The sequence below is a fragment of the Pteropus medius genome, unplaced genomic scaffold (assembly GCF_902729225.1).
Source record: "Pteropus medius unplaced genomic scaffold, Ma_sr-lr_union100, whole genome shotgun sequence".
Classification (NCBI taxonomy): Eukaryota; Metazoa; Chordata; class Mammalia; order Chiroptera; family Pteropodidae; genus Pteropus; species Pteropus medius.
This window is the reverse complement of record NW_024348533.1, coordinates 5635405-5656308: the sequence shown is the minus strand read 5'-3', so window position 1 is coordinate 5656308 and position 20904 is coordinate 5635405. Positions and strand designations below refer to the sequence as shown.

The 20904-nt window shown below is 43.7% G+C and overlaps 1 long non-coding RNA gene across 2 annotated transcripts; it reads right to left on the bottom strand.

The window, feature by feature from the left end:
* Nucleotides 1-670: 670 nt before the first annotated feature.
* Nucleotides 671-20300, bottom strand: LOC120616630 (uncharacterized). 2 transcript variants are annotated; one of them, XR_005656643.1, is made up of 4 exons: nucleotides 20170-20300; nucleotides 18419-18525; nucleotides 4121-4307; nucleotides 671-3249 (listed from the first exon to the last, which is right to left on the bottom strand). It is a non-coding gene; the product is annotated as an uncharacterized LOC120616630 (long non-coding RNA). The 2 variants fall into 2 exon arrangements; XR_005656644.1 differs by lacking the exon at nucleotides 4121-4307.
* Between the last annotated feature and the right edge of the window lie 604 nt (nucleotides 20301-20904).

The following is a 20904-nucleotide window of genomic DNA, read 5'->3' as shown; positions in this document are numbered from 1 at the left end:
GTAAAGATTTGAAGCCACTGGTGCAGGCACATCCATGTGCTTCCCTGTGCCCAACTTCTGGTCTTCAATCAGCATCGGGGCTTGTCACCTTGGCAGTGCCCACACAGGGAGTGGGACGTGGCTCCCAGAGCATCTCTGGGTCTCTGTGCTGTGGTAGGAGGACCAGAAGCTTTATGAATTTGCCCTCTGCAACTCTCCAGACTAGACTATGTGACATCTGGGAGAGCCGGCAAATGGGATCAGGGACAGATATAGCTCTTTTACAGCAGCCTAACCCTCTACTCGCCTCTTTCATCTCCCACAATCCCCTGCTTTTGGTGGGGGCTTGGCCTGTGGTCCTTAAGATCCCTTTATGATCATCAAGAGATGGGGAAAGTAGAGCACATGCTGACTGGGCAGGGAGATGTCAAACCAGGCCCCTTTTACTGTGTCCTCCAGACAACATGGCAGAAAGGTATGGCTGTCTCTCAGCTGCTGTGAAATAGACCTTGGGCAAAATTAATGTCATCCTTGACATGTCCCTTCTCAGTGCTGAGTCAATGCCACCATTCTCTTCATTCCCTGACATCTTACACTTACTCAGGACACCATTATTCACCAAATATGAATAAGAACCTGTTACATTCTAGGCACCATACTAACTGCTGGTGGGGAGTAAGTGACACAGTTCTCACAGAACGGATGCTTTATTCAGAGAGGCGTACGCTGATGCGGTCACCCGAGCACAAAATTACAGACTCAAGAAATCAATCTAAAGGGTCAAGTGCACAGTCCAGGTTGGGGAGGAGGAGTCAGGGAAAGCTTCTTGGAGGAAGTGCCATGTGAGCTGAAAAATGAAGGGTGGTGGGATTAATTGAGTTATGGTGAGGTTGGGTGAGCAGGGCATCCTGGGAGAGAAAACAGCCTTTGAGAAAACCGACAGCATAGTGATGGAGAGTAGGAGCCATTTGGAAGGGCAAGTGATGGATTGGGGGAGGCAGATGAGAGGTGGTCCAATACAGGAGAGAGAACACCAGCCCAGCAGGGGTGGGGCTGAGTCTGGAGTGCCTCTAGGACATCCAAATGGACATGTCACGTAGGGAGCAGAAGTTCAGAGGAGAGATCTGGGAGATGGACATTTTGGAGCCACTGATATATATTTGGTACCATGACAGGCTTGGATAAGGTCACCTAATGAGAAAAAAAAATGGATTGAACCAGTCAACTACTACTGTGTAACAAATAACTGAAATCCCTGTGCTACCAACCAACACATACTGATGGAGCTTTCCACTCTGGGTCAGCAGGGGTCAGCTAACGGAGGCCGTGCTCACTGGGCGGCTCAGCTGGGTTTGTTCTTGCTGTGTGAGGTTGGCAGCAGGTGGGTGGATTGGGGTTAGCTCAGTTGGGGTGCCTGTGCTCCACAAGTACCTCTTCCTTTAATTGGCAACTAACCAAGGCACATGTGTCTCACGACAGTGATAAAGGTACTCATAACAGGCACTCTGTCATTTTTGCCTCATTTTTTTAGTCAGCAAGTCACAGTGCTAAACCCAAAATCCAGAGGCAGAGAGATGTCCTTTGCTTCTCTAGCGGGAGAAACTGCAAAGCCCTTGGCAGAAGGCACAGGTGCAAGAAGGGGTAGAAGCCCAGGCCCCTGCATGCAGTTAGTGCCAGCTTTCAGTTCCAGCCACCATACTTTCTATTTCTTCTACGCATCATCTTGCATCCAGGTTCCCCAATTCTCATCAAATAAGGGGTTAGGCTTGAAGTAGGGATCTTGTGATCTACATCCCCCAGAGGCTCCTCTAGATCGCACACCTTGGAACTACATGGGAAGTTAGATTCCCCATTGTCAGCAGCACCTGTGGTGGGACAGAGACATATGGCTGCAGTCCCATGAGAGAGAAGAATGGGGACAGAGCAGATGTAGTCCAGGGCAATTCTGCAGCCCAATGGGACAATGTTGTCTGGGGGACTCCCTGAATATCATGACTTGGAGTGGCCCCAAGTCTGTTGTTCTCTGAGACTGCCTTTCTTTTTCACTTATTCATCACTTGCTTTGGCCACTTCTGAAGGAGACATTGGGACACTGCAATGTCCTCAGCTGGTTTCCTGCCTGGGGAAAAGGGGGGTCCAGAGATTTTCACCCAAGTGGCACCATCTCAGTCAGGGCTTTTGCCAACACGACTCTTATAAACACTTTGTGGGATTTCCATGTAGTTAATTCTAACTTAATTCAGGTGCCAAAAGCCCCACAGTTGTGTAGAAAAGGACCCTCTTTCTCTCTATTGGATTATTAGAAATCTGAGGCTTTCAGTTTGCTGACAAAGTGCCTTGGGCATCTAAAAGCCCATTTGTCCAGCTCTGGATTCTACCTGGCACAAGTTAATCCTTCCAAGCATTCTGAGGAAAGCCACCACTAACACTGTCTGAACTTGGTGTACTCCCTGAGGCCACATCTGTCTGCAGCAGCTGAGTCTACTTAGTCCCATGTCTTTACTTCAATTGCTATGTCTTATATCAACCTCCCATGGGGTTTGCTTTGGAAATGAGGGCCCCTGAGATTTTGAGGGCAATCGTCCATGTGGGGCTCTTTCTTCTGGGCATCCTCACAGGGACACAGGTGCCCACACCCACGGACACAGAGACACACTGACAGCCCAGCTGGGAATCAGAAGGGCAGTGCACACTGGGGTGATGAGGAAGAGATAAGAAAGAGGGTGGAGGCAGCTCTGCCATGGGGTAGGGACATCTATTCCCTTGGCACCATGCCTGAGGCCATACATGGGACAGAAGAGATACCAGGCTGATTGGGAGGGAGTCCCCAAGTGCCCAGATGACTATGTAGGCCAGGGTAATCCCTACAGCACCTCAAGTGGACGAACTCAGGATCTTGTGTCCTCCACTCTGGACACCTGGATCTAGGAGGATCCCCCTGCTGTGGAGGGGCTTCAGGAGACCAGGCCTCAGCTTACTTCTCTGTAGATAGGGTTGCATAGACAGGGTGTCATCAAGAGTCTGTGGAAGAGTCTGTTGTCCCTGGTTCACCATCCTTCCTTGACCTTCTGTGCTCCAAAGCCTGGAAAATGCTCTCTAACTCCTTAAGATCCTTCTGTGCAGAGGGTAGCATCGGGGCTTGTAGCCTGGGGACATGGGTAGTGCAGAATGTGGCAGAGCGTTGGACCACTTACTCAAGGACCAGGAATGAGACCATCCTTGTTGGAAAATCGGAGTCCTCATTTGGAAGTAGGTGAATTCATTGCCCTGCTGGGGTGAGGAAGTCTCATGAGTGAATAGACCACAGGACAGTGAAAGGAAAGAGGAGAGAAAGAGAGGCTTCTGGGGTCCCTCACATCCCCCTGGGGCCTGCACGTCCAGACCCTTCGCCCCCACAGTCCTGGTGGAACAACTACCTTGAGGACCCAAAACAAAAAAGTGTGTTTTGATTTCTGGTTTCACTGCCTGGGGCTGCACTGCTGGGGCTGACTACCAGGGACTGGCTGTGTCCACTGTGCTCAGGAGGGCAACTGGAAAGGGAAGGGTCACCCACAGTATGAGCTGCTCAGAGACAGGAGAGGTCTCTGAGATCCTCCCAATATTCACTCAGCTAAGATGTCCCCCACATTCACCATGAGCAGGGCTGTTAGGCCTCGGGCAGTGCTGACAGGACCCACATGGTCCCTGCCCTTCAGGAGCTCAAAGTCCAGAGAGGGAAATGGACAAAATCAAAGCAAATTCATGTGGGTAAGAAGAGCAAGTGATGTAGTGAAGGCCAGAGTGCCCAGGTGGGTACAAATGTTTCCAGGGTGACATTTATGCTTTGACCAGAAGGACCAGAGGAACTGCCCTGCACAAGTCTGAGAACAGTGTGCTAGAAAGCGAGGGAGGAGTGCAGGGCTCAAAGATGAAGAGAATCGGAGGCAGAAGAGAGTTTCTCCAGAGGGGAGGTGATAGAAAGTCCAGACTGGCCGGAGAGAGGCTCAGGAGCAGAGGGGGCCGGGTGAGTGCGGCCATGGAGGTGTCTCCAAAACCAAGGTCTAGGAATGGCCAAGGAAGGCCACTAGCCTACACCCTGCCCCAGCAACTCCCCAGCGTCCCGTCCACGCTCTGCCTACAGGTCACCAGCTCAGGCCTTTACCTGGAGTGTCATATCCACATGCCACAGCCTGCTCCTGCTCCCTCCAAGCACAGAGCCATTCCCCTTTGTCAATAAAACACATCGAGGGCAGCTCAGTGCATCACAGGGACCACTCTGAACAAGGTCCATCCGGGTGATGGTCTCAGTTGCAGCATCGGGATCCACTTGAGCTTGTGTGAGCAGAAGCCTTTAAAAAACACAGAGGGGGCTCAAAAAAGCTGCTGGGGCTCAGAGCATGAAGCTCAGGGGTTTGGAGATGGACCAAGTACCCAAACCACATCTAAGGCTCCACTGGGAGCGATCTCTGCCCCTGGCCCTGTGCCAGCTGCTATCCCACATGGCCAGCACATCCAGCTTCTGTGAGAGAAGGGGCTCCGAAGAGACAGCCCTCATCTCCCTCAAAGTCAGGTCGGGAGGTCACTTGGTCTGAGGCTATCAGGTGAGGCCACACTCAGCAACCTGGCATTTGTCTGTACAGAAACGGAGCCCCAAGCAGAGAACATCGGTCCTTTATGGGCCAACTTTCCAGGCTCCACACAGAGGAAGAGAGAGAAGCCCCTGATTGCAGGGAGAGCAGGGTAGAGCGGGGAGGATGGAGAAATTTGAAATTAGCCACCTTGGGCAGAGGGCAGTGCCTTTTATTTCTTTCAATTATAGTTGACATGTGATAGTATATTAGTTTCAGGTTAAAGCACAGTGATTAGATATTTGCATAACTTACGAAGTGATCTCCCCCATAAGACTAGTACCCACCTGTCACTATACATAGTTATTGTAATATTACTGATGATATTCCCCATGCTGTACTTTACATCCCCGTAACTATTTTGTAACTGCCAATTTGTACATTTTAATTCCTTCACTTTTTTTACCCAGTCCCCCAACCCTCCTCCTATTTGGCAATCATCAATTTGTTTTCTGTATCTCTGAGTTTATTTCTGTTTTGTTTATTTTTTTGTTTTTCAGATTCCACATATAAGTAAAACCTCATGGTATTTGTCTTTTTCTGTCTGAATTATTTCTCTTAGGATAACATCCTCTGGGTTCATCCATGTTGTCAAAAATGGCAAGATTTCATTCTTTTTTATAACTAATATTCCATTGTATATATCTACCACTTCTTCTTTATCCAATCGTCTCTCACTGAACACTTAGGTTGCTTCCAAGATCTTGGCTATTATAAATAATGCTGCAATAAATGTAGATTTCTTCTTAGAAATACACAAAAGTGAAATTGCCAAGTCATAAGGTAGTTCTATTATTAATTTTTTGAAAACCTCCATACTGTTTCCCATAGTGGCTGCTCCAATTCACAGTACCACCGACATACACAAAGGTTCACTTTTCTCCACATCCTCGCCAACACTTGTTTGTTGATTTACTGATGATGGTCATTCTGACAGGTTTGAGGTAACATCTCATGGTGGTTTTCAGTTGCAATTCTCTGATGATTAGTGACTATGAGCGTCGTTCACATGTTTATTGGCCCTCTTTATGTCCTCTGAAAAAAAGTCTACTCAGATCCTCTGCTCATTTTTTAATCAGACTATTTTTTTTTTGTTTTTGTCTTAAGTTGTATGAGTTTAAGTTTATTTTTGATATAAACTCTTTATTGGATGCATCACTGGCAAGTATTCTGTGCCATTCAGTAGATTGTCCTTTCATTTTCCTTCACTGTGCAAAAACTTTTTAGTTTGATGTAGTCCCATTTACTTATTTTTTCTTTTGTTTTCCTGTTTGAGGAAATTAATCCAAAAAACATTTGTAAAACCAATACCTTTGCAACAAAAAGAATAAAATACCCAGGAGTAAACCGAACAAAGCATGTAAAGAACCTATACACTGAAAACTATAGGACATTATTAAAATAAATTGAAGAAGACACAAAAAATGGAAAAATATTCTATGTTCATGCTTAGAAGAATCAACTTAGTTAAAATTATCTATTACCCAAAGTAATATACAGATTTCATGCAATCCCCATCAAAATCCCAATGGCAATTTTTTTTTAAAGTAGAACAAAAAATCATCGATTTATATGGAAGCACAAAGGCCTCCAAATAGCCAAAGCAATCCTGAGTAAAAAAAAACAAGGCCAGAGCTATCACTCTGCCTGACTTCAGACTGTAATACAAAGCAACAATAATCAAAACAGCATAGTACTGGCAGAAAAACAGACACACAGACCAATGGAACAGAATTGAGAGACCGGAAATAAACTATCATATACATGGGCAAATAATTTTCAACAAAGGAGCCAAAAACAAATGAAAGCCTCTTCAATAAATAGTGCTGGGAAAATTGGAAAGCCACATGCAAAAGAAAAAACTAGACTGCTATCTGTCACCGTACACCAAAGTTAACTCACAATGGATCAAAGATCTCCATATAAGACCTGAAACAATAAACTGCATAGAAGAAAACAGATACCAAATTCATGGACTTTGGGTTTAGAGAGAGTTTTATGAATTTGACTTCAAAGACAAGGAAAGTAAAAGCAAAAAAAATGGATGGGACTATATCAAACTATAAATCTTCTGCACAGCAAATGAAACCATCAACAAGACAAAAAGGTAACCATCCGAACGGGAAAATACATTTGCAAACAACACCTCTGATAAGGGCCTAGTATTCAAAATATACAAAGAACTCATAATATTCAACAATAAAAAAAAATCTGGTTAAAAAATGGACAGAGGACCTGAACAGGCACTTCTCCCAAGAGGACATACGAATGGCTAGCAAACACATGAAAAGATGCTCAACATCTCTAGCTCTTAGGGAAATGCAAATCAAACCACAATGAGATATCATCTCTCACCTGTTAGAATGGCTATTATCAACAAGACAATTAACAAATATTGGAGGGGTTGTGGGGAAAAAAGAACTTCATACCATACACTGCTGGTAGGAATGTAAATTGGTACAGCCATTGTGGAAAACAGTATGGAGGTTTCTCAAAAAATTAAGACTAGAATTACCATATGACCCAGCAATCCCTCTTCTGAGTATTTACTCCCAAAATTTGAAAACATTTATTTGTAAAGATATATTCACCACAATGTTCACAGCAGCATTATTCACAACAGCTAAGACATGGAAACAACCAGTGTTTTTCAATAGATGATGGGATAAAGAAGATGAAGTACATACATACAATGGAATATTACTTAGTCATAAGAAGAGATGAAATACTGCCATTTGTGACAAAATGGATGGATCTTGAGAGAATCATGCTAAGTGACGTAAGTCAGAGAGAAAAAGTTGAGAACCATATGTTCTTACTCATAGGTGGGATATAAAACTGAAAACAACAGATTAACATGACAAACAAACTGAGACTCATGGACACGGATAACAATTTAGCGGTTTCCAGAGGGAAGGAGGTAGATAGAGGTAAAGAGGGTCACATACATGGTAACAGAAAATAAATTTAACTTTGGGTGGAGAACACACAATACAATATACATATGACATATTATTGAATCATACATTTGAAACTTATATGATTTTATTAACCAATGTCACCCCAACAAATGTAATAAAAAAATATCAATATCAGAGTGTTCATTGTATATTTTCTTCTAGGAGTTTTATGGTTTCAGGTGTTACATTTAAGTCTTTAATTCATTTTGAGTTTGTTCTTGTATATGGTGTAAGAAAGTGGTCTAGTTTCATTTTTTTGCATGTATCTGTTCAGTTTTCCCAACACCTTTTATTGGAGAGACTATCTATACCCTGTCATGATTCTTGCCTCCTGTCATAGACAAATGGACCATATAGGCATGGGTTTATTTCTGTGCTCTGTGTTCTATCCCACTGATTTATGTCCGTTTTTATGCTTGTACCTATCCTTCTTCTAATCTGCTGTTGAGTCCATCGAATGTATTCTTCATTTTGGTTATTGTATTATTCATTTCTGAGTGGTTCTTTTTAATAGATTCTGTATCTTTTGGTAAGTTCTCCTTGAATTCATCTATTCTTCCCCTAAGTTCATTGAACATCCTTATAACCAGTGTTTTGAACCCTGCATCTGGTAGATTCCTTGCCTCCATTTTGTTTAGTTATTTTTCTGGAGCTTTGTTCTCTTCTTCCATATGGGACATGTTTCTTTGTCTCCCCATTTTGGCTGCTTCCCTCTATTTGTTTCTATGGGTTCAGTAGATCTGCTATGTCTCCTGGTCTTTGTAGAGTGGGCTTATGTAGTAGGTGTCCTGTGGGGTCCAGTGGTGCAGTTTCTATGGTCACCTGAGCCAAGCGTTCCAGGTCCCTTGTGTGGGTTGCGTGTGCCCTCCTGTTGTAGTTGAGCCTTGGTTACTGTTGGTACATCATTAGGAGGAGCTGACCTCAGGCTTACTGGCTGTGAGGACTGTCCATGACTGCTCGGACAATCTGATGTGCAGGTGCCGACCCCATGGCTTTAGATTCACTTTAGCAGGTTTCTGTTGCCTGCTGAGTCCATACTTCTGGTGTGTGTGGAGTTAATTGAGCAGATATCTGCTGCATCCTGAAGCTGGCAACTGAGCATATTGGTTCTAGGGCCTCTTGAAAGGGCCTCTGGTGCAGGCCAAGCTCAGCTGCTACCTGTCCCAGCCAGGGGCCATCTGGTATGGGGTACAAAGTGATCTGCTATTCATAGACACTCGTCGGGGGCAGGAGGTGCCTGGAAGAGGCTATGTTTCAAACTGAAGCCCACTGCCACTGGTTCTAGGGGCCACTTACCAAGAAGTACAGAGCATGCCGAGAACACCTGCTGCTTTTTGGGGGGTCGTGGCCTTTGGGAGATTTTAGGAAAGTCCTCAGTGCAAGCTGAGGCTGGCTGTTTATGTGGAAAAGCCTCTGAAAGAAGTTTAATTCGGGTGCATAAACTGGGTGGAGCAGGGTCTTCAGCAAATCACCACGGTGGAGTACATGGTGTTAGTGAGGTTAATAAAGCATTTGGCACCAGGTTTGGCACCCACATGTGCTGAGTGTGAGGGCGGGTGCTCAGCAAAGGAACGATGGCATCTGCCAGCATTCCCACACCTCAGAGACAGCTGCCCTGACCCCTGCCCCTCCAGTTCTTTCCCTGGAGCTTGTCAATTCAGCTCCTCCACGTATGTCCCTGATGCTTTTCTAGCTGCTACCCCCCTGTGCTGGGGCTCAGGATGAGTGAGCTTGTGAACAAGGGAGTCTGTGCATGGTCCCTGTAAGACCTGCAGAGCTCAGGTTTCCAGCAGCCTGTTGTCTTTCTCTGACACAGACCCCATTGGTTTTCACAGCCAGATATTATAGGGGCTTCTCTTCCCGGCACTGGCACCTTGGGGTGGGGAACCTGGTGTGAAACTGGGGCACCTCATGCCTTAGGGGAGACCTCCAAGACTGAGATATTTTTCCAGATTCTTAACCATTACATGTGAGTGAGGGACCAACTCATTCTGCATCTCCACCCCTCCTAATAGTTTTGACGTGGCTTCTTCCTTACATCCTTAGTTATAGGACTTCTGTTCAGCTAGTCTTCAGGTTAATCTCGATGAAAATTTTTCTATAATTTAGTTGTTATTATGATGAGGTCATGGGAGGAGGCGAGTATGTCTCTATCTTGGCCATGACTGAGCAGGAAGTAGCCCAGAAAATAAATTCTGAGAGCAGTGCCATTTAATTGTTAGGGGGACGAGCTCTGAAGTCAGCCAGACCTGGTGACCTTGGAGTGGCTTTACTCTTCAAGCCTCAATTTCCTTACCTGTGAAATGGGGATAACAGCTGACCTTACATGTGGTGTGAAGATAGGTTCAATGAGATTGCATATGGAGTACCCCTGCATATAGGTAGAGCTCAATGGCACTGGAAGAAAAATGGGCCGGGGTCTTTGATCCTCACCTGGCTTGCAGACTGCTCTGTAATAAACCCTCATCTCTTGTAGCCACAGTACTGAGATGGCTGAACATGAAACCCAGAATCTCCTTGGGAAGGCTGAATGACAATAAAAATGAATTCTCAACATCGCAGGCTGTCTACTATTAAAGTGAAGGTGCTGGCTGGGTAGCAATGGGATCCATGTAATTAAAATGGGCACATCTGGGAAGACCCTGAATAAGCTGAGGCTACTGGTCCTTTATCTAATGAGAGTTCCTTGCTGGTAAAAGCAGCCACTTTCCCCATTTGATGTTAACCCTGTCTGACCTGAGGGAACTATAATGACTCCCTGCTGCAGCTGCCTTGCAAGACACTCCTGATTGTCTGCACAGCCCACCCTTACCACCCTCGGGAACAACTTCACCCAGAAAATAGCAACCCAAGAACAATAGCATATTCCTGGAGGAATGGCAGAGAAGAGAATCACCGGAAGAATTTGAACCAGACTCTTCTCATCTATTTGGTATGTGCAGAAGACAATGTATCCTGGGAAAAGGCTGTGGATCACTGAAAGCTTAACCAGGTAGCGACTCCAATTGCAGCTGCTTTGCCAGGTGTGAATTTATTGCTTGAACACACTAATTCATCCCCTGGTACCTGGCATGCAACTCTTGATCTGGCAGATGCCTTTTACTCCATATCTTTTGGCAACAAAAGTGAGTAATACAGCTTCACTGCTCTACCTTAGAAGTGTATCAACTTGCTGCCCTATCTTATAATTTAGTTCACAGGGATGTTGAACACATTTCCCTTCCTCAAGATATCAGACTGGTTTGTAACATTGATGACTACATGCTGACTGGACCCAATAAGTAACAAGTAGCAACTAGCCTAGTCTGGGAGATAACACCCAACTTCAGGGGTCTTCTTTCTCAGTGAAGTTTCTAGGAGTTCAGTGGTGTGGGGCATGGTGAAGTATCCCTTTTAAGGTGAAGGTCACATTGCTGCAGCCGGCCCCTCCTACAACAAGGAAGTGAGGGCTACTTTAAATTGGGAGGACACATATTCCTCTTTGGAGTGTAGTACTCTGGCCCATTATAGTGACTCAAAAAGCTGTTACTGTGACATGAGACCCAGAACAGAAAAAAGTCTCTGCAGTGGCTCCAGGCTGCCATGCAGGCTGCTCTGCCACTTGGGCCACATGACCCAGCAGATCCCATTGTGCTTCAAGTGTCGCTGGAAGATAGAGATGCTGTTTAGAGTCCTAGGTGAGTCACAGAAGCCTTGAGATTTGGGAGCAAAACCCTGCCATCCTCTATGATAACTTTTCTCCTTTTGTGGAATGACTTCTGGTCAGCTACGGGCCTTAGCAGAGACTGAATGCTAATCATGGACCCCTGGTGACTATGCCACCAGAGCTACTTGCCATGAACTGGATATGATCTGAGCCACCAGGTCATGGAGTTGAACACAGAGGGTAGCACTCTGTCACCACATGGAAGTGGTGGATACAATATGGGGCTTGAACAGTCTCTAATGATGTAAGTTACATGACAAAGTGGCCTAAATACCCATAGTTCCACTCCTGCTATAGTGCCTTCTCTCCCAGCCCGCACCTGTGGCCTCATGGGGACTTTCACATGACCAATTGACAGAGGAAGAGAAGCTTGGGCCTGGGTCACACGTGGTTCCGCTTGGAATGCAGGCACTGCCCGGAGGGGACAGTGCAGCATGACAGCCCATTTTAGGAATGTTCCCAATGGACGGTGGTGAAGGAAAATCCCCTCATTGGGCAGGACTTCCCACAGTGCACCTGGTCATTAGGTTTTCTCAGAAGGCAAAATGGCAAGATATGGGATTATATACCAAGTCAGGGGCTATGCTCAGTGGTTTATCTGTATGGTCAGGGACTTGGAAAGAATATGATTGGACAATTAATGAGAGGAGGGCTGGGGTGAAAGTACATGGATAGACCTCTTTGGATGGACAGAAATGTGAAGGTATTTTCATTGCATGTGACTGTCCACCAAAGGGTGACCTGAGCAAAGGAGGATTATAATAATCAAGAGCATAGCATGACCCGTCTGTGGGTACCAGTCGGCCTCTGTCCCCCAGCATTGCTCTCATCGCCTGCTGGGGTCATGGACACAGCAGCCATGGTGGCAGGGGTGGTAGTGATGTATGGGCTCAGCAGCATGGACTCTCACTCACTGAGGATGACCTGGCTGCACCACTGCTGAGAGTCCAAGTCTCCAACAGCAGATACCAACACTGAGGTCCTGACAGAGCCCCTATCCCAGGGGTGACCCTCCATTACCCCATGGCCAGTGGATTACATTATTCCATGTCCATCATGAAATAAACATTACTACAAATATGGACTTGCCTGCCCCACAGGCCATGCCTTGCCAGTACTGCCACCCATAGACTTTCAAAATGTTTTATTGACCATGCTGATGTCCCACATAGCATAGCTTCTGAACAAGGAATTCACTTCACTGCAAATAAAGTGCAGCAATGGGTCCGTTCTCATGCAAGTCACTGGTCTTACCACGTTCCCTACCATCCCGAAGCAACTGGCTTGATAGAAAGGTGGTATGGCCTTTTGATGACTCAGTTACAGGGCTAGCTAGGTGGCAATACCTGGCAGGATAAGGCGAGGGTCTCCAGGAGTTTGTGCATGTCTGAATCAGCATCCGCTATAGTGTGAGGAAGAAGCATAAGGCTCATACACTAAAGACTACAGTAAACTGTCGAAATAAAGGAAGACCTAATTTCATGGGGGGAAAATCCCATATTTGTGGCTCAGAAGACTTAATGCTGTAAAGATAGCAATACTCCACAAATAAATTTAGAGAGTTAACACAATCTCTAGCAAAGTCCTAGCTGGCATTCTGCATAAATTGTCATTCCATCTAAAATTCATGTGGAAAATGCAGGGGAATCAGAAGAGACAAAGGAATCTTGAAAAAGTAGAACAAAGTTGGAAATATGGGGAGCCACACGGAACCCCAATGTTGGTAAGAAGACATTTCAGATTCAATAAGGCAAAAAAAAAAAGAAGAAGCCTAATTGGAGTTTTCCTTATCTAAATAAAAGCAAGAACTTCTGAGGGATGACATCATTCATACATTCCGTGTTCAAAGTTGCTTCTATGCCCAGGACAGAGACCAGGAGTAAGCCTCCCACGAATCCCTCCGTGAGGTGTGTCATTGCCCCACAAGTAGAAAGGCCCCCCCATAACTGTATAGACAAACGATCACAGACTGTCTTATACTCCTCTTTCCAAAGACCCATTTATCTTTCCTAGAGAAACCTATCTTGTTTCTTCCCACAGATGCCATTTCATCCCCCTCCTTTTCCCCTATTAAGTGTAGAAGCCTGTGACTTACACCACGCGATACATCATTCCTTTTCTATTGGCTCCTGCGTGCAGAGAAATGAACCTTCTCTACTATTAACCTGCCTATTGTCAGTTTAATTTGCAGGCCTCTAAACCTAAGAGGGTAAAGGAAGAAAATCTTCTTCTCTTACAGTTCTGGTGAACACAGAGGGAAGGCTGACATACCCCGCTCACTCCGGAGGCTCCTGTTGAAATCTCGGCCAATAAAAGTTGGAAAAAACTAACAAAAGGTACAAATTCTGACCAAGTCAGCCTACCAAATTTCTGCTTTGAATCTGGTTGAATGAGGGCAGAAACAGCCCCCACTCTTGTCTTTTCCTTGCCGAATTTAGATTGGTAGGAGGACATGCTTGGAGGAAGTACTTCTTTGGATGTAGTGATCTTGGTCACTCTCAGTTTTACATACTCTTGAGTGTCCTCTTCCTCATGGTAAAGTGTTGCATTCCTGTTTGTCCCATTTGGTGTCTTGGACCTTGGCTTGGATCAAGTGAGAGCATTGTCTTTCTTGGCTTTCTTTCTGATGGAGGGCAGCAGTTGTATGGCATGTGTTTTCAGACTGCCAGCTGTCAGGTTGGAGGCCCAAGAATTTGCAGTTGGCTGGCCAGAGATGTGGGCTACACTCCACTTGAGGCCGATGTCTACTGAGACCACCAGCTCTCAGGGGTTCTAGTCTTTATTTCTTTGGCTCTCTTTGAGAGTGACTCTGGATCATGCAGGCTGTACCTTTTGCACCCTCTTTAGGGATATCTTTTTGTCCATGGCTAAGTTATAAAGAAGTTTATTGCTCTTGAGTCACGTTTGACAGAGATATACCTTTGAAGATCCTTTGGAGAAACCAAAGGGTTTAATAGTTCCAGGAGAATTCACTGGTTATTTTGGCCTAAAATCTGATAGGAAGATATTTGCAAGGATTTTTTTTAAAGGGCTCTCATCCTAAAACAAATGTCCCATTGGTGCCTATGGGAGGATCAAATTAAAAGAAAGACAGAGGAGTATCATGGACAGGCTAAGAAATGCTCCCTTAACAAAACAAAAGAAATCAGACTTAGAACAAAAATTAAAATCTATTTACACCATTAACCCACCCACCCATATTACACTGTAGTCATGCAGTCTTCCAGACAGGCCCTGGAGCAAATCCTTACCAAGATCACAAATGGCCAGACCCTCTATCAAGCCCTTCTGCTAATGGTCAGAACTTGGCCCAAATGGAGGCTAATATTCAGGGCCTGATAGGAGCTATTTTTTGAGGGCTCCTCTCCTAAGACTAATTGGGCCAAAATGGAGCTAAGTGCTCCAAAGGGGGAAACCTTTGTGGAAGGATCCCACATGCCACACTCTGAAGACACACAGCTCTACATCTAGGCATAGGAACTCTTTGATTTCCACTTTAGGTGGAAGTCTGCTCCTTGATATAAACAAGCAAAATCAAGAAGATTTAGTTAGATGGGCAGGTCAGACCTGATATCATCAGTGAGATTGAGATGCAATTCTTTAAAGAACTAAAAACAATGTCCTTGTTTTACTTATCTCATCTATATGAAAACAGTGCAGTTCCAAGAGTAATTCAAAGCCCACCCATCCTCATTACTGATCCCAAAGCCTTCTCTTCCACCTCAGGATGCTGCTGATGCTGTAAAAATTCAGGGCATTAGAAAAAGTACCGTTCTACACTCAAGAAAAAGAAAAAACTTACACAGCAATTTCTTTAGGCCTCTGATAATAGGCAAATGTGCCCTAGAATTCCATATTTTAAATGCTTACATCCTTTCTCATATATGCCTTGCAGATATAAATCTTCCATCAACCAGAACTGTCTTCTCCAGGTCCTGAGAACCCTCTTTAGGTACAGACATCCAAGGAAATGACTTTAGTCTGAGAGCACCTGCATACTACTTAGCTCCCGACATAAAATATGAGAAATGTGTTTCTGCACCTAAGTGCAATTCACACTCCCCCCAGCAAACAACCAATGCCTTTTCCTGTCTTTATTTTAAAGTATTTTTCTTTTACTAATTTTTTCACCCATTCCCTCAATCTCCTCTGCTTGGACAACCATCAGCTTGTTCTCTATATCTATGGAGGGTCCTCAAAAATAAAAAAAACAGAACTGCCATATGACTCAGCAATTCCACTTCTGGATATTTATCTAAATAAACCAAAAAAAATTGATTTGAAAAGATATGTGCACCCATATGTTCACTGCAGCATTATTTACAATAGCCAAGATATGATAGATGAATGGATAAAGAAGATGTGGTACATATATCCAATGGAATATTACTCAGCCATAAAAAGGAATGAAATCTTGCCATTTGGGACAACATGAATGGACCTAGAGGGTACTATACTAAGTGAAATAAGTCAGACAAAGGAAGACAAATATCATATCATTTCATTTATAGGTAGAGTCTAAATAAACTAAATGAACAAACAGAAACAAACTCATAGATATTGAGAACAAACTGATGGTTGCCAGATGGGCTGGGTGAAAAAGATGAAGGCATTAATATGTACAAATTGCCAGTTATAAAAACAGTTATGGTGATATAAAAAGTACAGCATAGGGAATATAGTCAATAATATTGTAATAACTGGGTATGGTGCCAGGTGGTGCCGGACTTATCGGGGGATCAGATCCCTTTTTGAAATCCCACAGTTTTGGCCTCGGTGCTAGCCTCTCACCTACATGACCCTGATGGTTCCCCATTTGGCCCGCCTCTTTGATCTCATCTGCCCTTGAGCCATGCTGCCTGCCACCAGACTCTAATTTCTACAACATACCTCTGAACATGTCCCTACCTACAAGCGTCACTGTCCCTGTTACTTACAGAACAAAGTCTAGACTCCCTAGAGCCTCCTTTGGCACCCTCCAGCATCTGTACTCAGGCCACTTTGCAGATAGGCCATTACCCACTCAGCCCCGCAAAGCCCACACCCCATTCTGTAGCAGATGCGGGTGTCAGCACCATTCAGACCTCCCTACTTTGCTCTGGCTGCTTCTCCCACCCCAGCTTCCCTCGCAGGTGAGCAGCTGCTCACACTTCAAGGCTCAGGCCACATGAAGTTCCCTACAAACCCTGTTGGCACTTATCACTGCCACACCAGAGGACCTACCGCTGGCTCTTTTGTGTATCATGAGGTATCATGCTCTGCCATCACTTCCAGCCCAGCCCCTCACGTTTGCCTCTCCGAGGTGGAAGCCATTAGGCTTGGTCACCTCCAGTTCTGGTTCTTGTCCTAGGTACATGGTGGGGTTGTGCTTCCCACCCCCTCCCCCATTGAAGGTAGGCATAGCCATGTGTCAGCTCCAGCCAATGCAATGTGAGCACAAGAGCATGGTCACCACTGTAAAGAAGGCTTTAGGAGCAGGTCGCTTTTTTCTCTGTTCCCTCGCCCTGCCGAGGCAGTAAAGGAAGTTCCGGAGAACAGGGGCTCAGCCAGCAGGGTCATTCTAAATGAGAAGACTGGGCAGCAACTCTGCCAACCAAGGTGGCTGTGTGCTGTGAGCATGACATAAGCTTTTGTTTTTTAGAGTCACTATTACACAGGGGTAGTTTGTTCTGAGCACTGGAGATCCAGCAAGACGAAGGCAAGCTTCCTTCTGAGCTACATTCCAGAGAGGGGAGGCAGTCAACACCAAATAAACTCCAGCAGGAAGAGACAAGTACCATGTCACTTCACCCAGTGACAAAGAGGCTGGAGACTGGGACAACTGTGTATTTCACAGTGGTTAAGGCAGGTCTCTCTGAAAAGTTGAATTGAGCTTGGAAATGGAGGATGATGAGAAAAAGTTGATCAGGCTAAGACTGGGGGAAAAAATCATTGCAAGAAGAGCAGGAAGTATATGCAAAGAATAAGCTTGGTGTGTTTAAGGAACAGAAAGAAATCATGTGAGCTTAACAAATCCACATATGATGACATGAAATGGGGTCAGAAAGGTTAGATGGGAGAATGAATACAGATAGACAAAACAATGGAAGGATCGAAGGAGGAAAAGATGGGAGAATGGAAGGAAGGATGGAAGAATGGAAAGAAGGGTGGGAGGATGGATGGGAAGAAGGATAGATATGGATGGACTGAAGGATGGATGGGAAGATAGAAGGAAGGATGTAAAGAAAGGAAGAAAAGATGGAAAGGATAGGAGAATGAAAGGATGGAAGGATAGGAGGATAGAAGGATAAGAGGATGGAAGGATGAAAGGATGGAATAAAGGATGGAAGGGCAGATGGATGGATGGATGGATATAGATGAACTGAAGGATGATAAGAATAAATAGATGAATAAGAATGAATGGATAGATGGATGGAAACTCAAATGCTGGATGGCTAGAAACTCAAATCCATTTTAAACCACTAGATGGAGCCAAACACCAACAGTATTTCTTACACAGTTGTGTCTTGACTTTTGGCACACACTTAAAAGCACACGATATTCCTCCCTGGGAAACAGACAAACCTCCTTAGAGCAGAGCAGAGCTTCTCCACTAGTAAAGCTATTTGGCTATTAGCTCTGAAGATACACTGTACCCTTGGTTCAGGGGTGACCAGGTAAAGTCTAGGGAAGTCAGACACCCCAAGTGTGTCCTCTTCAGCAAGAAGCCTCCATTCATTGACGATGCTTGTTATACAATAAACACCATCATGTTCTAAGTCGGTCATAATGTGAAAAAGAGTAGGAGGCACAGTTTTAGAGAATGGGAATCTCTGGTTCTGATAAAGAAATAATGACCAAAAGTTTGAGAATACTGGTTCAGGAAAGTAAATATCCTAGAAAGTAAATATTCACCCTAGACTCCCCATTTAAAAAGTAATTTGCTTATGGAATTAAATTACATCACTTACTTCTTCAAAACAGACTCAGTGAGCACCCAATCCATGTCTGCTCTGACATGGAAGTGAGTGTTAGTGCTCGATAGCCCCTGTCATAAGGAACTTCCACTATGGAGAGGAGACAGACAGGCAGACCAAGAACTGTCACACAGCAGGATGCACATCACGGCCAAATAGCACACAAAATGAAGTTCCACCTCATCAGGAATGTCGTTTATGAATACTCACAAGTAAGAGATTTCCTGTGGCTTATACAGAGTTATTTAGCAGGACTATTCCCTCAGGCTGGTCACAATATTATGGCAAAATGGTTGCACTAGCTCCAGGCATCATGTCTATATTCAAGGCAGGAAGAAAGGGAAAAGGACAGAAATCATCAGCTGTACTTTGTCATCTTTTGGGAAAAGCAAAAGACTTCCTAGAAACCCCAACACACTCTAGTTATAGCTCATTGGTCAGAACGAGACCACATGGCACCCCTGGCCTCCAGGAGGATGGAAACACAAGTACCTCACCTAGGGCTGATCCTACTAACAAAATCAGGGTTTAATTAGCAAGAGAGAAGAGGGAATTTATATTGGGCATGCAATTAACAGTGTGTCTCATACACTAATAATCAAAGAAATGCAAATTAAAAAGAGAGACCTCATTGCTTATTAAATTGGGCCAGATTTTAAAAGGTTGACAACATTTACTGTTGGGAAGGTGGAGGAAAGTTGGTAGAAGTGCACAATATTCATTTGAAACTATACTGCAAATCAAAATTTTTTTCAATGTTAGTATTTTAGCCCAATAACTCCGCTCCTAGAAAGTTATGCTAAGGAGATAAGTGTAAGAGTGTTGTCTAGATACTAAAAATTAGGAAACTGCCTACATATCCAACAATAGGGAATTGGCAAAACGAAGGAAAATACCTCAATACTAATGATCTAGTACAATCATTTTTTTTAATTAAGAATTCATACAAATGCAAGATTATATAAAAGTATCTTTTTTGGATCATTTTCTGTAGCAATATGCTTTGATTCCTTTTTCTTTCTCTTCGTGTATCTACCATGGATTTCTGTTTTGCAGTCACCATGAGGCTTACAGAAAACCTCTTCTACTTATAACAGTCTATTTTTAGGTGATAATAACAACTTTGATAGAACATGGAAACTCCATGCTTTTTGTCCTCCACCGTGTTTTCGATGTCACGATTTATATCTTTTTATATTGTGTATCCATTAACAAATTGTCGTAACTATAGTTATCTTTAATACTTCTGTCTCAACCTTTCTACTAGATTTGTAAGTGATTTATTCACCATTACAAAAGTAGAATATTCCAAATTGCACCAGTTACCTTCACCAGTGAGTTACACTTTATGTTTTCATGTTTATAATGTCATTTCATTTCGATCTGAAGAAACTTCTTCAGTAGTTCTTGTAAGGCAGCTCAAGATCAAAAGAATCTTATTAAAAATATGTTTCAATACTAAACATACTGAAGTTGACAACTTTACCACAGTTGTGTGAGAGAATATCTCAATTCTCAAGAAATATATCCTGAAGGATTTAAGTCCAAAGGGTCATAGTTTACCCTCAAAAGGCCCAGGGGGGAGGTGCACATATTTAACACAGATTTAGAGAGAGCACATACAAATGATAAAGCAAATCGAGTGAAATGTTAATGGCAGGGGAATCTGGGTAAAGAGTACAGTTTGCTTTGTGCTATCTTTATTCTTGCATCTTTCCTGTAATTCTAAATAAAAAAGTTTTTAAAGTATTAATAAATTTCCTTTGACATACATCGAACAGTAAGATGGATTAATGGATGGATACAGGGATGAACACATAGATTAATGTGGCAAATGCTATACTCCATGTTACAGGGCAGGCAGAAGCACTAGACAAATTTGTATGATCTATTATGGGGAAATGTTACCAAATCAGAAAATCCACTGTTTTAAAGCCACTGGAGGGGGATTTAATTCTCACCTTCTTGGTCCTGCTGTCTCGGTATTTTCTCCGAAAGTGTGAGTTGGGCTGCACTCAAGATTCTCTCTGCTACCCAAGGTTACTCCAAGGTGCCAAGCAAAAAGGGTCAGGTTGCTCAGGGGACATGACAAAGCTTCTATTAGGGACATATTATGCAGATTTATATGCAAATAGTCAGGTTAACATTTTCTCAAGTGAGATATATATTTCTGAGATAATTTTCATAAAATAACTCACCAGATTTCCTTTTCATTTATTTTTATTAAGGAAATGTTTCCTGAAACCACAAAAGACAAAACAGAATTAGAATTAAATTTAGACTTAAGGTAGGAAGGGTTGGGGAGGATAGGCCTGAAGCCTCTTTTCTTTTATTTATATTTTAAATCTCTACAGAAACTGAGTTTTACCCATAGAGAAACATCTTCACCTAAATCTCTATATTTTCCTTTGTTTCATTTGGCTTCTGAAATAATTCTTGAGTTCTCAAGAAGTTAATATTTTGCTCAAGTCTAAGCTTCCTTCCCTGAATTTTATCTAATTAAAAAAAAATTAACGACTAATCTGATTCCTCAAAATGAAATGTTCCAATGAGGACTCTCCTAACATCCACTTGCACAGGGATGCATTGCTTCCAGGTGGTGCCTCTCCAGGGACCTGGCTTGTCAGTGCTTGTTTTTTGTTGTTGTTGTTTTGTTTTGTTTTTATTTATTTTAATTAGTTTCAAGTATACAGTAC